Source organism: Schistocerca americana, chromosome 1, assembly GCF_021461395.2.
Source record: "Schistocerca americana isolate TAMUIC-IGC-003095 chromosome 1, iqSchAmer2.1, whole genome shotgun sequence".
Taxonomy (NCBI): domain Eukaryota; kingdom Metazoa; phylum Arthropoda; class Insecta; order Orthoptera; family Acrididae; genus Schistocerca; species Schistocerca americana.
This window is the reverse complement of record NC_060119.1, coordinates 1,055,351,650-1,055,365,078: the sequence shown is the minus strand read 5'-3', so window position 1 is coordinate 1,055,365,078 and position 13,429 is coordinate 1,055,351,650. Positions and strand designations below refer to the sequence as shown.

The following is a 13,429-nucleotide window of genomic DNA, read 5'->3' as shown; positions in this document are numbered from 1 at the left end:
AACGTGCTGTCATAGAATTCCTGTGCTGTGAAAACGAGACAATGGGAAACATCCACAAGAGGTTGAAAAAGGGGTATGGAGATGCTGCTGTCGATCGCAGTACAGTTAGTCGGTGGGCAAACAGGTTACGTGATGAAAGCGGGCACGGCAATATTGAGGATTGTCCTCACAGCGGCAGGCCTCGTACTGCACACACTCCAGACAATGTGCAGAGAGTTAACGAATTGTGACTGCTGACAGACGCATCAGTGTGAACGAATTGTCATGCTACGTTGGGATAGGGGAAGGAAGTGTTTGCAGAATACTAAAAGTGTTGACGTTAAAAAAGGTTTGTGCCAGGTGGGTTCCCAGGATGTTGACACTGGCTCACAAAGAAACAGGAAAAACGGTGTGCTGCAATAGCTTGACGATAATGACTGGAGGTTCTAATCAATCAAATATTACTTTCTCGACTATATTGCAGTATCACTATTAGTAGTGAGAGCTCACATGGGATCACATGGAGAAACAAGCAAGGTAGACTTGTGGCAAAGTGAGCACGCGTACTGCTGAGGACTTTGGTATAAAATTCATAGGTCCTACAATGCCAGATCAGCAAAATACGTTACTAATCCTGAAATTTGTAGCAGGTCGTCGTTAGGCAGTTTTTTGATGATGTAGGCGCCGACTTCTGTTGTGCAGCAACTCTGTTTTAACCCCTGGCCTCGAAGGTTGTCCGAGAATTCTAAGTTCTTCCGAAAACGAGCGACCAAGTCGCAAGACTGTCCGACTCCGACGAAGATCAGATCCCGAATCCACTGCGCCCGCGCAACACAAGAGCGAAGCCAACATTGCTCAACTCCCTACTCTCCTAGAAAACCGCGAATCAGCATTCAGTGCTGATTCCAAAATTCCCCCACACTGTCTCAGAACATCATTCGCGCCAATAGCGACCGTTACCCCCAATTTCGAGCAGGGCATTATGACGTCAACTAGCCTCAGTCTAAGTTGATCAATCATGCCTCTGCTATTCAGATGAGGGCACTGAACTTGCCGTTTGACCGGCTACGAAAACACCCTGCCTAGACCACCGGCCATCCGGCGCCAGACAGTCGCACCCAGCAGGGCACGGTGCAAAAGTATTCTCAGAATCATGAGGACAATGTAGTCAGTCGGTGCCAGGAGTCTTCGTTCCGGACGCGCTGGAACGGTAAACACATAAACTGCGGCGACACCCTGACATCTCGCAGGTCGTTTCGCCCTGCATACAATAGGTGAAACTCGACCGACGTCAGTCGTTCCGCCAGGCGCTTAAGCCCATTGTATGAATCCCCCAGAATTGGGAGAAGTGCAGCCCCCAACTGGAAATACAGTGTGCCGCATCCTCCGATGCTCGCCTGGCACAGGCCACACACGGAAGTAACCCAACAAGCATAGGAATCAAGTGAAAAGTATTTTTGAGCTCTCAGTACAAATACTCTCATTACAGTAACCTTATTCGGTCTGTTACTACCGTGCAATGGCATAGAACATTAATAAAATTGATGAAAATGAGAGGCGACACGCAAAAGAGGGCATGGAACCTCTCAACTCTACCAGAGATAACAAGATTTTGAAGAGCAGTTGAACGGAATGGACAGTGTCTTCAAAAGAGGACATTAGACGAATAACAACAAAAGAAAGACACAAATAAAGGAATGTAGTCGAATTAAATCGGATTATGCTAACGGAATTAGATTAGGAAATGAGACACTTGAACCATTAGTAAGGTTTTGACGTTTGGGCTGTAAAATAACTGTTGACGCCGAAGTGCAGAGGATATAAAACATAGACTGGCAATGGCAAGAAAGGCGTTTCTGAAGAAAAGAAATTTGTTAACTTTGAATATAGACTTAACTGTTACGATTTTTTGTGAAGGTATTTATCTGAAGTGTAAGTATGTATGGGAGTGAAACAAGAGCGTCAAACAGTTTAGACAAGAAGGAACGGAAGATTTTGAAATGTGGTGTTACAGAAGAATGCTGAAGATCATATTGGTAGATAGCGTAACTAATACGGAGATATTGAATAGATTTCCTTTACTTCATGTCTGTGGCCACAATTTTTTTGTTATCAGACCAGCGGTTCCGGTCCATAATGACCATCTTCAGATGTGTTTTATAGAAACATGTCCAAATATACTGGAGCCGTAATGACATCGTCAAATGTTAAACACGAAATCAGCACCAGCATCGTCAAATGTATATAAATAACAGCAAATGCAGGAGTCATCTTGTCAGCAGCACTGAAAAAAAATTTGTGACCATAGACGTGAAGTAAAGGAAATTTATTCTATATTCGAGTCACTGTTCGATTCGCACGCATGTCACAGCTTGTGAAAGATACTGAAAGGAATTGAGGAGACAAGAGATTTGTGGCACAACTTGACTGAAAGAAGTGATCGGTTGATAGGGCACATTCTGAGACATCAAGGGATGACCATTTTAGTACTGGAGGGAAGTGTGAGGGGGTAAAAATTGTAGAGGGAGTCAAACAGGTGAATACAGTAATCAGATTCAGCAGGGTATAGGTTGCGTAGTTATTCGGAGGTGAAGAGGCTTGCATAGGATAGAGTAGCATGGAGAGCTGCATCAAACCAGTCTGTGGACTGAAGACCACAACAACAAAAAACAAAAACAAGAAACCTCAGTCAAGGAGACATCTCACTAATACCGTCTAACAACTGGATACAAAATTACAGACAATATCCCTGACATCGATTTGCTGCAGAATCCTCGAACATATTCTCAGTTTGTACATCATAAATTTTCGGGAGACCGAGAAGTTTATGTCCACGAATCAGCACGGTTTTAGTATGCTTCGCTCGTGCGGAATTCAGCTTACTCTTTTCTCATATGATATACTGCGGACTTTGGATGAAGGGGAACAGGCATTGTCGATATTACTAGAATCCAGGGAAGAATTTGACATCGTGTCCCATTGCAGAATGTCAACGAAGGTGCGAGCATATGCAATGGGTTCACAGGTATGTGAGTGGCTTTAAGAATTTTTAAGTAACAGAACCCAATATGTTGTGCTCGACGGCGAGTGTTCACCAGAGATAAGGCTATCGTCAGGTGTGCCCCAAGGAAGGGTGATTCTCTATATATACGGGGTGGGCTGCAATCAGCGGTTATATGCTGATGATACCGTGGTGCACGGTAAGGTGTCGAAATTGAGTGACAGCAGGAGGATACAAGTTGACGTAGACAAAATTTATAGTTGGTGTGAAGAAAGGCAGCTAGCTCTAAATATAGGAAAATGTAAGTTAATGCGAGTAAGTAGGAAAAACAAACCCGTAATATTCGGATACAGCGTTAGTAGAGTCACGTCGTTTAAATTTTTGGGCGTAGCGTAGCGTAGCGAAGCGATTTGAAGTGGGTTGAGCATGTGACGATTATGGTAGGGAGGACGAATGATAGTCTTAGGTTTATTGGGAGAATTTCAGGGACGTGTGGCATGAATATAGGACGCTAGTGCGACCCATTATTGAGTACTGCATCCGTATCAGATCAGATTAAAAGAAGACGTCCAGGCAAATGGTATGGTGATGCTTCGCGAATTCAGATGGAAATCCATGGAAGGAAGGCGACGTTCTTGTCGAGGAACACTATTGAGAAAATTTAGAGAACTGGCGTTTGACTGCAAAACGATTCTGCTGCTGCAGACATATATTTCGCGTGAAGAGCACGAGGATAAGATCCGAGAAATTAGGGTTCATAGGGAGGCTTACGGACAGTCGCTTTTCCCTCGCTCTATCTGCGAGTGATACGGGAAAGGAAATGACTAGTAGTGGTACAGGGTACATTCCGCCAGGCACCATACGGTGGCTTGCGGAGTGTTTGTGTAGATATAGAAGTAGATAATGCTCTCAGTTCGGCGAGATAGAGAGTCTACAATTTTCTTCTGTTATGTCTTAGCGAAGATCTGCATGAAAGGGGGGACTGAGAGTGCCTCTAACGACATCATAACTTCGCATGCAACCCTAGCTGTTCGTCGTGCGATTTCCAGTTTTAAGCGGGCTGCTTCTGTGTTGGCAGCGCTGTGTAGCGCTTTGCATTGGATCTCTGACTTCACTTTATTTGTGAGAGACTCTTTGGCTGGTTAGACTCGTTGTTGGAAGTTAATCGCCAGTAGTGTTGGGCAGTTGGAAATTAGTCGCTAGCAGTGACGGAAGTATTGTTGGGCAGTTGGAGGTGAACAGCTAGCAGTGATAACAGTCGACACAGATACACGGTTTGTTTGACGGCAACACGATTATACTACGACGCTACTAATGAGTGACACAGTTTTCATTATTATTTTTGCGCTGTATTTGTTTTACGAGTGCACAGTTTTTCTGTGTTCTTCTGAAAAGTAAAACATATTTTGGTTAGACTCTTGTGACATAGCTACTATGGGACAGGTATTTTTCGTAGCACAACAATATGTTACAGTACAGTGTGTTAACTGTAAGACGGCAGAGTTGTGAGAGGAGTGCGGGGAGAGGAGGAAGCAAGCATTGGCTGGCGAGGGGTGAGGAGCCGTTGGGGGCGGGGGGGGGGGGGGGGGGGGGGGAGAGAGACAAGGCACGCCTACCAGTTGCAGTGCTGGCACTACAAATTGCGCGTCATGCTTACACGAAAGCAGACGAAAGGCTTGGAAGTAAAACTCGCTCTAAATGTTGTTCGTAAACGAAACTGAAATTGTCATGTACATAGGGTGAGTCACCTAACGTTACCGCTGGATATATTTCGTAAACCACATCATATACTGACGAACCGATTCCACAGACCGAACGTGATGAGAGGGGCTAGTGTAATTAGTTAATACAAACCATAAAAAATGCACGGAAGTATGTTTTTTAACACAAACCTACGTTTTTTTAAATGGAACCCTGTTAGTTTTGTTAGCACATCTGAACATATAAACAAATACGTAATCAGTGCCGTTTGTTGCATTGTAAAATGTTAATTACATTCGGAGATATTGTAACCTAAAGTTGACGCTTGACTACCACTCCTCCGCTGTTCGATCGTGGAAACAAAAGAAGCATAAGAAGGAGAAGTGATTGATAACAGGAACTGTATACATAATTTCCTTTTCAAGGACTTGGTGATTTTTTGGTAGAATAGTATGTTGTGGTGCATCACTTTAGTGTTAAGATGTGACATAGGCATTAAGATGTAAACAGACGTTCCCTTACCTGTATTGCTTACTGTAATATTTTGTCTGTTTGTGTTTTGTCATGGTTCAAATGGCTCTGAGCACTATGGGACTTCATCTGAGGTCATCAGTCCCCTAGAACTTAGAACTACTTAAACCTAACTAACAACAGACATCACACACATCCTTGCCCAAGGCAGGATTCAAGCCTGTGACCGTAGCAGTCGCGCGGTTCCAGACTGAAGCGCGTAGAACCGCCCAGCCACACCAGCCAGCGTTTTGTCATGTTTAGGTATAAGTTATTAATTTGCTGCTGTTATTTGCCAGGCATTATCGTACTGAATTTTACTTTCTACTACTCTTATAAGCCAGTTTTATCACTGATTTATGTTTCTTGTTTGCTGCATATTGCCTTAAATTATTTGTAATATTGCATTTGCTTTGCTAATTTAGTCATACTGCTGCTTGCTTTGCCAATTTGCATATTTTTTTCGTCATTGCTCTTTGTGTTAACTGTTTTGTGCTGCTGCAGTGCCTCATTCTCCAGTTTATGTATCTGGGCTCAGTAGATTTAAGTTAGCTTAAGAGGGGGTAGGCTATAAAAGAGAATGAGTTATAAATTGGGAAGAAATGTATTGAGAAGCTATAAGAAAAAAATTCTGGCCGAAGAGTGTTGTATATTGAGGAATAGTTATTTTGAAAGAGGAAATGAACTGATAAATAGGGTTTGGGGACAACAGGTATAGGTAGGATTTTCTTGGAAACAAATGATCAGGTAATATGGAAAATAAATGATGAGCTAAGAAATATGTGAAAGTAAATACAGAAAGCAGGCTAAGACAGGATTTTTCTTTGTGGGAATAAATGTTGAAATAAGAAGAAAAGATCTCTGGGAAAACGAAGTTTTGATTGGAAATGAAGTATCAGAATTACTGCAGTACCAAATGTTACACTGAAAACAAACCCTGTTCTTTCCTTTTGTGTTATTCCGCTATGTCTTTATGTGTACCCTTGTGTATCTGTGTTTTCCCTGTCTCTGTATATTTACTTGATAAGATTAATTGATTTTTTCTCTTTTAGTACAAAGCTGCATTTACTATGATGATGAATACTGTTATCCTCAAATCTAAAATAATCTTTACATTGGAAAGACGTTTAGACATTATTTATTATGTTCTGTTTTCTTTTAATGCTCATGTGTCAAGTTAATATTTCAATGGATATTCTCATTTTCCATTTATTTACTTATGTCACAATTCCCGGAATACTCATGTATATGCTTATTTCTATTCCTTTGTAAAGCCTGTATTACTAAATGTTACCTGTATTATCATGTTCTTTAATGATGTTTTCTGTACATTTTTTTTGTATTCTTATACTGCGAAATTGTAAATTGTATAGGCACCAGTTCTCCAAATTAAGTCAATAGTATGGATTCATTATACTGCACACACCTCTGTTGGTCATATTGTATGCGTAAAATCTCAGAGGCTAAATGTCTGGGTTAGTGTTTGGACGCATGTTGATAATTCAGCAAGGGACTGGTTAACAGCATAGCTGGTTCTAAGGACATTGCAAAAAAAATTAGTGAGTGCACAAGTGGTGGATTATGGAGTTGCTTTACTATCTGCAAGATTCTTCAATTGTGGTTGTACACATGCACAGTCGCAATGGATGGCTGCTGGCCAGCTTTACCAGGACCACAATGGTTCTGCACCCTTGGTGGCCCACTACTACCATAATCTCTACAAGAAATATTGTGGATCTGCTCTGTGGTGACCTACTAATTCTACCAATATTCTTCAAGACTTTGACAAAGCTGGTCGGCTGCTTGCATACTGCTTTCGTCACCATCTATGTAAAGTGGTTGAGGAATGGTGAAACCACGAGTATGCGACATGTCGTTGTTGCGTTTCTACCACATTTTTCGCCCACATTACTTTCTATGTCACTCCCAGTCGCAATCTGTCAGACAAAGACATTCAGTAGGAAGAGAGGACCGTGCACTGAATCGCATAGCAGATGGTTTCACAGTGTGGGAACGCGCCTGCTGCCGGTGACTGAATCATGCTGGAGTACAGTATAGACAACTGGGAACCACTTACTGGGCGTGGCGCGAAGCACTACAATGCTGTTAGTTGATCTTTATGGTTCAAATGGCTCTGAGCACTATGGGACTTAACATCTGTGGTCATCAGTCCCCTAGAACTTAGAACTACTTAAACCTAACTAACCTAAGGACATCACACACACCCATGCCCGAGGCAGGATTCGAACCTGCGACCGTAGCAGTCTCGCGGTTCCGGACTGAGCGCCTTAACCGCGAGACCACCGCGGCCGGCTGATCTTTATGATTTGAACATCGATATGTTCCTCCAGCCATACAGTCAACATTAGTTGCACTGATAGGACGTTTACAATAATTTTACGCAGTCAGTAAATGAAGAAAAAACGTAAATGAGAAGAATATTCTAACTTAGTCGTCATTGGTGGAGGGGTATGGATCAATCAGAAGATTGCAGTGAGCAAGTAGGCTGAAACCTGTTACTGTAACTCACTACGAGTCTTCTACCAGGTACGAACGAGGTAACGCGAGTGAGGACGGTCAAGTGCAACACGGTGTCGATAATTATTCGTCACAATAAACAGCACCTCGGAAATCGTTTGTGTGTAATAGCTCACTTGAAGTTTTGTGTTGCGTACGAGCAATGTAACAGGCGCTTGGACGATATAATGTAACGAGTTACCGAAAATCATTTGTCGTGTTGAACAGTGCGATGGTAAATGGCAGTGTAAAGTTTTGAACGTCTTGTAATGCTGTGAGTAATTAGACCGTGTCTCGTTGCGGTGCTCTGCATATAGTTAGCTGCCTTGGATTTTGATTTAATGAATGAACATTATCGGGTTCTTACTTGCATTTCTTGATTACCACCAAACTTTAATGAGTAAAAATAAAGTTGCATCAAATGTTTTTATAACTTTATTTCGTAACACTAGGTTTTCTTCCAAGCTGCCACTTCAGTTTAGCACAGTTTGTTGTTTGAGCGTCGGCTGCTGTGCCTGTAGGGAGAAGAAGACAATAGAGTCGAGATTTACGAGACAACTTCAGAAGACGCGAGGTAAGTAAAAGTGCATTTTATGAAACTCATCGTGTAACGGATGTGTAGGCGACCGTTATAATAATAATCCCCCGTCACCAAATCTCTCTCACAGTCTCTTTTGTTTTACGTTGCACTTGGCATCCCTAACTGGGGAAACGATCAGTGGACTGTGGTTAATCGGTGTGTCAGGAAGTGTCAATGGTCAGTGGACACTACGAAAATTAAAAAATCACGTGTGATCTTCGCAAAGTAGGGATTAGACAGTGATTAAAACGGAGAAATCTTAAAACAGTGCATAAAAAACCGTGATTTTGAATAGTAGCAGGAAACATTTTTTGAACTGTGATTGTATGAACAATGATGATTAAGCATGTTATTTTCAACGTTATTAAGTTTTGACGATAAATGACCGGGCAGATAGTTCAGAAACTGTCTAATGAACTGAAGTTGGTACTTAGAAATAAGGTGTGTTAGAACTGTTATGATAGGAAAATTGTCAGTGCAAACGGAATTGGACGAGTGAAGATGTGGACATCGGACGGAGAGCGCATTTTGCAGTATCGCGACGGCGAACGCGTCATACAGGCGGCTGACAACGCAGATCGACAGCGGCATCAATGTTTTCGAACACACCAGACTCAATTATTTGACAGCGAGGAGGTGACGCTTGACTTTGCATTTGTAATGTAAGTTGTGCTTGCATTATTATTAGAGAAAGGGACCTTTATTTTTTAAAAATATTAACTTAGGAATTTTGTAATTTAAAATTTTTATAATTTGTGAATCAGTAATAGAGTAACATGGCTTCTTCTAGTGAAAATGTGGATAATGAACTCATCACTCAATTGAATGTTGATAGTAATGAAGAGAATAATGATGAATTAGATAATGTTAATGTGGGTAACGAGAGCACTAGCAAGGCAGATGTTTGTAGTGCTGAAAACAGTGTTAATGAGTTTATCAATAATGATGATAGTAATTTACTACCCTTGAGTAAATCTCAGGATGTAGCATATCATGACACTGTTGGAATAAATTAGGTGACAGTGTAAGTCAGGTTGATGCAACAGAATTACCAAATTATCAAGCAGTGACGATGAGGTTAGTGTTGGAACACCAGAAGAACGTAGTTTTCAGAATATTATGCATTCACTAAGACAGACGTCAAAGGCAAATGATAGGAATTATATAAGGCTGACTAGAAGAGTTAGTAATATTCGTGAGTCTAATAAAATATTGTGTAGGAAAACTGACCAGACTAATAATTAATCAAAACAAACTAATGAGAATTTTATCAAGGAAATTAGATAGACTAGTGAGTTATGGCAAACTAGAAAGGATCTATCAAAAAAAATTGATGAGCAAGTTGACCTGCTGACTAAATCTTGTGAAGAAATTAAAAAGGAAGTTAGGGTTGAATTGTCTATATTTAAGGCTGAAACGAAAGGTATGAAGGAAATGCTTAGCACAGAAAATCAAAAGACAAACACCAGTGAATAGTGCATTGGAAGAAACAAGAGGGAAATTTTCAGGAAGGATTAGTGCAGTGAAAATAAAATCAAAGAACATGTTGATCAAATTAGTGAGCTAACGTCTAGTGTGGATCAATTAACGAAAGAGACAGATAATACTGCTCAGTATTGACATAACAGCATAACATGCTTCAATGACAAATAAATAAGAAAGTAGGTGACAACAACCATTAAGTAAAATGGGAAGCGGTAGACAAAGAAATTAAACTTGTGTTGGATTGGAATGCCACTGAAATATCATGAAGTCAATACTGTAGCCCACTGGTATTGGTCTTAAAGAAAGATAGATTTGTAAGAATAACCATGGATGCGAGAGCAATAAATAAAGTTATTATTCCACAAATGGACAGACTAGAAATATTGAGGGGCTGCTTCAAAAGTTTAATAATATCCAGATTGTGACAAGTACCGATCTGACGACCAGTTTCTGGTAGATATCATTTGGTGAAAAATGTAGAAACTATGCAATTTTTGTTTGCATGGATTGGCGTTATCATTTTAATGGGGTATCTTTTGGGATAAATATTTCTGTATCGCCATTTATTAGGATATTAGATGGTGTACTGGGAGAGGTATTACTACTTAAGGTGATACATTATGTGGATGATGCACTGATGCTGACAAAGAGTTGGAAACGACACAATGACGTTTTGGTACATGTGTTGAGTACATTCTATGATGATTATATCAAAGTTAATATTAAAAAATCTTAGGATATTAGATGGTGTACTGGGAGAGGTAGTACTACTTAAGGTGATACATTATGTGGATGATGCACTGATGCTGACAAAGAGTTGGAAACAACACAATGACGTTTTGGTACATGTGTTGAGTACATTCTATGATGATTATATCAAAGTTAATATTAAAAAATCTGTATTTGGACGAAAAGAAATTAAATTTTTGGGACGTGTCATTTCAGCAGATGGTGTTAGGCCAAATCCTGAAAAGATACGAGCAATATAGGAGGCACCAGAAACCAGAATTAAAGAAATAGGTTAGAGCTTTTCTTGGATTATGTAATCTTTATATAAGGTCTGCAAATAATAAGGCTATGAATGCACAGGTATTATTGGAATAGACTAGAAAAAGTACGCTTTGGATCTGGACAGTGCAATGTAAATAGTAATTTTTCAAAATTTAGGAAATTTTGTGTGAAACAATAAAGCTGGCTCATTCAGATTTCTGTAAAGACATGTGCATTGCTACATACAGTTAAGAATATGGAATTGCAGCCAGAACATTTCAAGCCATAAACACCTCAGATGGATACGGATGAAGGCAATTAGTTTTATGAGTACAATACTGAATAAATGGGAAAGGCAATGTTCTGTTACAGAAAAATGGGCTTTAGGCATTGTGTGGACATTTGGTAAATATAGAAATTATTTGGTGGGCAGGAAGGTTACATTTTACACACATTATAAAGCTCTGTTATTTTTACAAGACTGTAGGTTTACTCGTGGTCAACTTACAATGTGGGCTGTATTGACACGAGAGTATAATTTTGAAATTAGATACCGAACTGGAAAGGAAAATGTTGTGGCAGACGCTTTAGCCTGTTAACCAATTGGTATAGACAGAATTGACTTCAAAGATAACAGCGGAAAAGATGTCAATGTGTTGGCGTTACAAAATTATTCCATTTGGAAGCTATGTGCAAAGAATTTTATAAGATATGAGAGGAGAAACAGAATAATGATGAATGGTTAAGGCTACATGGGGGATTACATAATTAAGGATGGGGTGTTGTTCATCAATCCAGACTCAAATGTTTGAAAATATATCTGCCAGTACATGTCACTGAGAATTTTTGCAGTACACTCACCTTAGTTAAGGTCATTATAATCCCAAAAAGTTTGCAAACAAACTTAAGGAAACATGTATATTTAATAACAGGGAAAAGAGAGTGAGGAAAGTATTGGAGAAATGTGATTTGTGCCAGAAAACTAAAGATTCAAATCACCAGATGAAAGTGCTAATGCACAGCATTATTCTGAGTTCGGTATTAGAAATAGCTGCTGTGGAATTCTATGGATGTATTCTGAAAACTATGGGGGAATATAAGCCTATGTGTTAGTAGCTTTGGTTGTTGTATACATGTCATTACATTTCCACCGAGGACACAAATGTCACTGAATGAGATCAGAGAGCTAGCACTAAACGATGCAACAAGCAAGTAGATTAAAAGAAGAAGTGGAAAAGAGTCAGGAAAAGTACAACAAAGGAAAGAAGGCCAGAGAAAGAGATGATTTGGGTTGGTCAAGACACGGACAAAATCTTGAAAAATAAATAATGAGATAAAGAAATTTTATGAAACATGTCAGGGTCATATAAAATTCTTAGTGTAGCTCATCCTAATGTGACAGGACTAGCGACTCTACTAACAGACTGGTCAAAATATGTCTGCAATAACGTAGAACTCAAGCATTTTTGTAAACAGAGCATAACTTGTTTCATTATTATTACGCTAGGATATTGCCTGACTCACTAGTCAATACAGCAAAAAAAGGTCAGTAAGTAATGTAAATAGTGGAAAGCGAGATGTTAAGTTCATTTTTTTAATACTGTGTTTGTATAATAAGACGTGGATCACAGTTTCTGTTTATCTTATCTTGGACTGTGTAACCCAGCCTAGCAGCTAACAGCAGTTCTGAGAAGTGCTTAGTGTGGCTTGGGCCATTCAACTCATAGTGCGTCAGCTGGCATGGCAAGGTCGTCTTTAGCAACGGCATAGTGAAAAGTAGATGATGCATTGATGTATGATGGTTGTCGAATCCTAAGATGTTGAGTTGACTGTTTAGTTTTCTGGTGCAGATCACATTTCTCCAATATTTCCTTAAGTTTGTTTGCATACTTTCTGGGATTATAATGTTGATAAACAAAACACCCCCCCCCCCCCCCATGAACCATGTACCTTGCCGTTGGTGGGGAGGCTTGCGTGCCTCAGCGACACAGATAGCCGTACCGTAGGTGTAACCACAACGGAGGGGTATCTGTTGAGAGGCCAGACAAACGTGTGGTTCCTGAAGAGGGGCAGCAGCCTTTTCAGTAGTTGCAAGGGCAACAGTCTGGATGATTGACTGATCTGGCCTTGTAGCAATAACCAAAACGGCCTTGCTGTGCTGGTTCTGCGAACGGCTGAAAGCAAGGGGAAACTACAGCCATAATTTTTCCCGAGGACATGCAGCTTTACTGTATGATTAAATGATGATGGCGTCCTCTTGGGTAAAATATTCCGGAGGTAAAATAGTCCCCCATTCAGATCTCCGGGCGGGGACTACTCAAGAGGATGTCGTTATCAGGAGAAAGAAAACTGGCGTTCTACGGATCGGAGCGTGGAATGTCAGATCCCTTAATAGGGCAGGTAGGTTAGAAAATTTAAAAAGGGAAATGGAGAGGCTAAAGTTAGATATAGTGGGAATTAGTGAAGTTCGGTGGCAGGAGGAACAAGACTTCTGGTCAGGTGACTACAGGGTTATAAACACCAAATCAAATAGGGGTAATGCAGGAGTAGGTTTAATAATGAATAAAAAATAGGAGTAAGGGTAAGCTACTACAAACAGCATAGTGAACGCATTATTGTGGCCAAGATAGATACGAAGCCCACACCTACTACAGTAGTACAAGTTT

The 13,429-nt window shown here is 40.4% G+C and overlaps 1 protein-coding gene across 1 annotated transcript in view; it reads right to left on the bottom strand.

The window, feature by feature from the left end:
- The window catches only part of LOC124596249 (bone morphogenetic protein 1-like), a 65,772-nt gene that overhangs the window by 39,885 nt on the left and 12,458 nt on the right, over window positions 1-13,429 (bottom strand). The window lies entirely within an intron of this gene.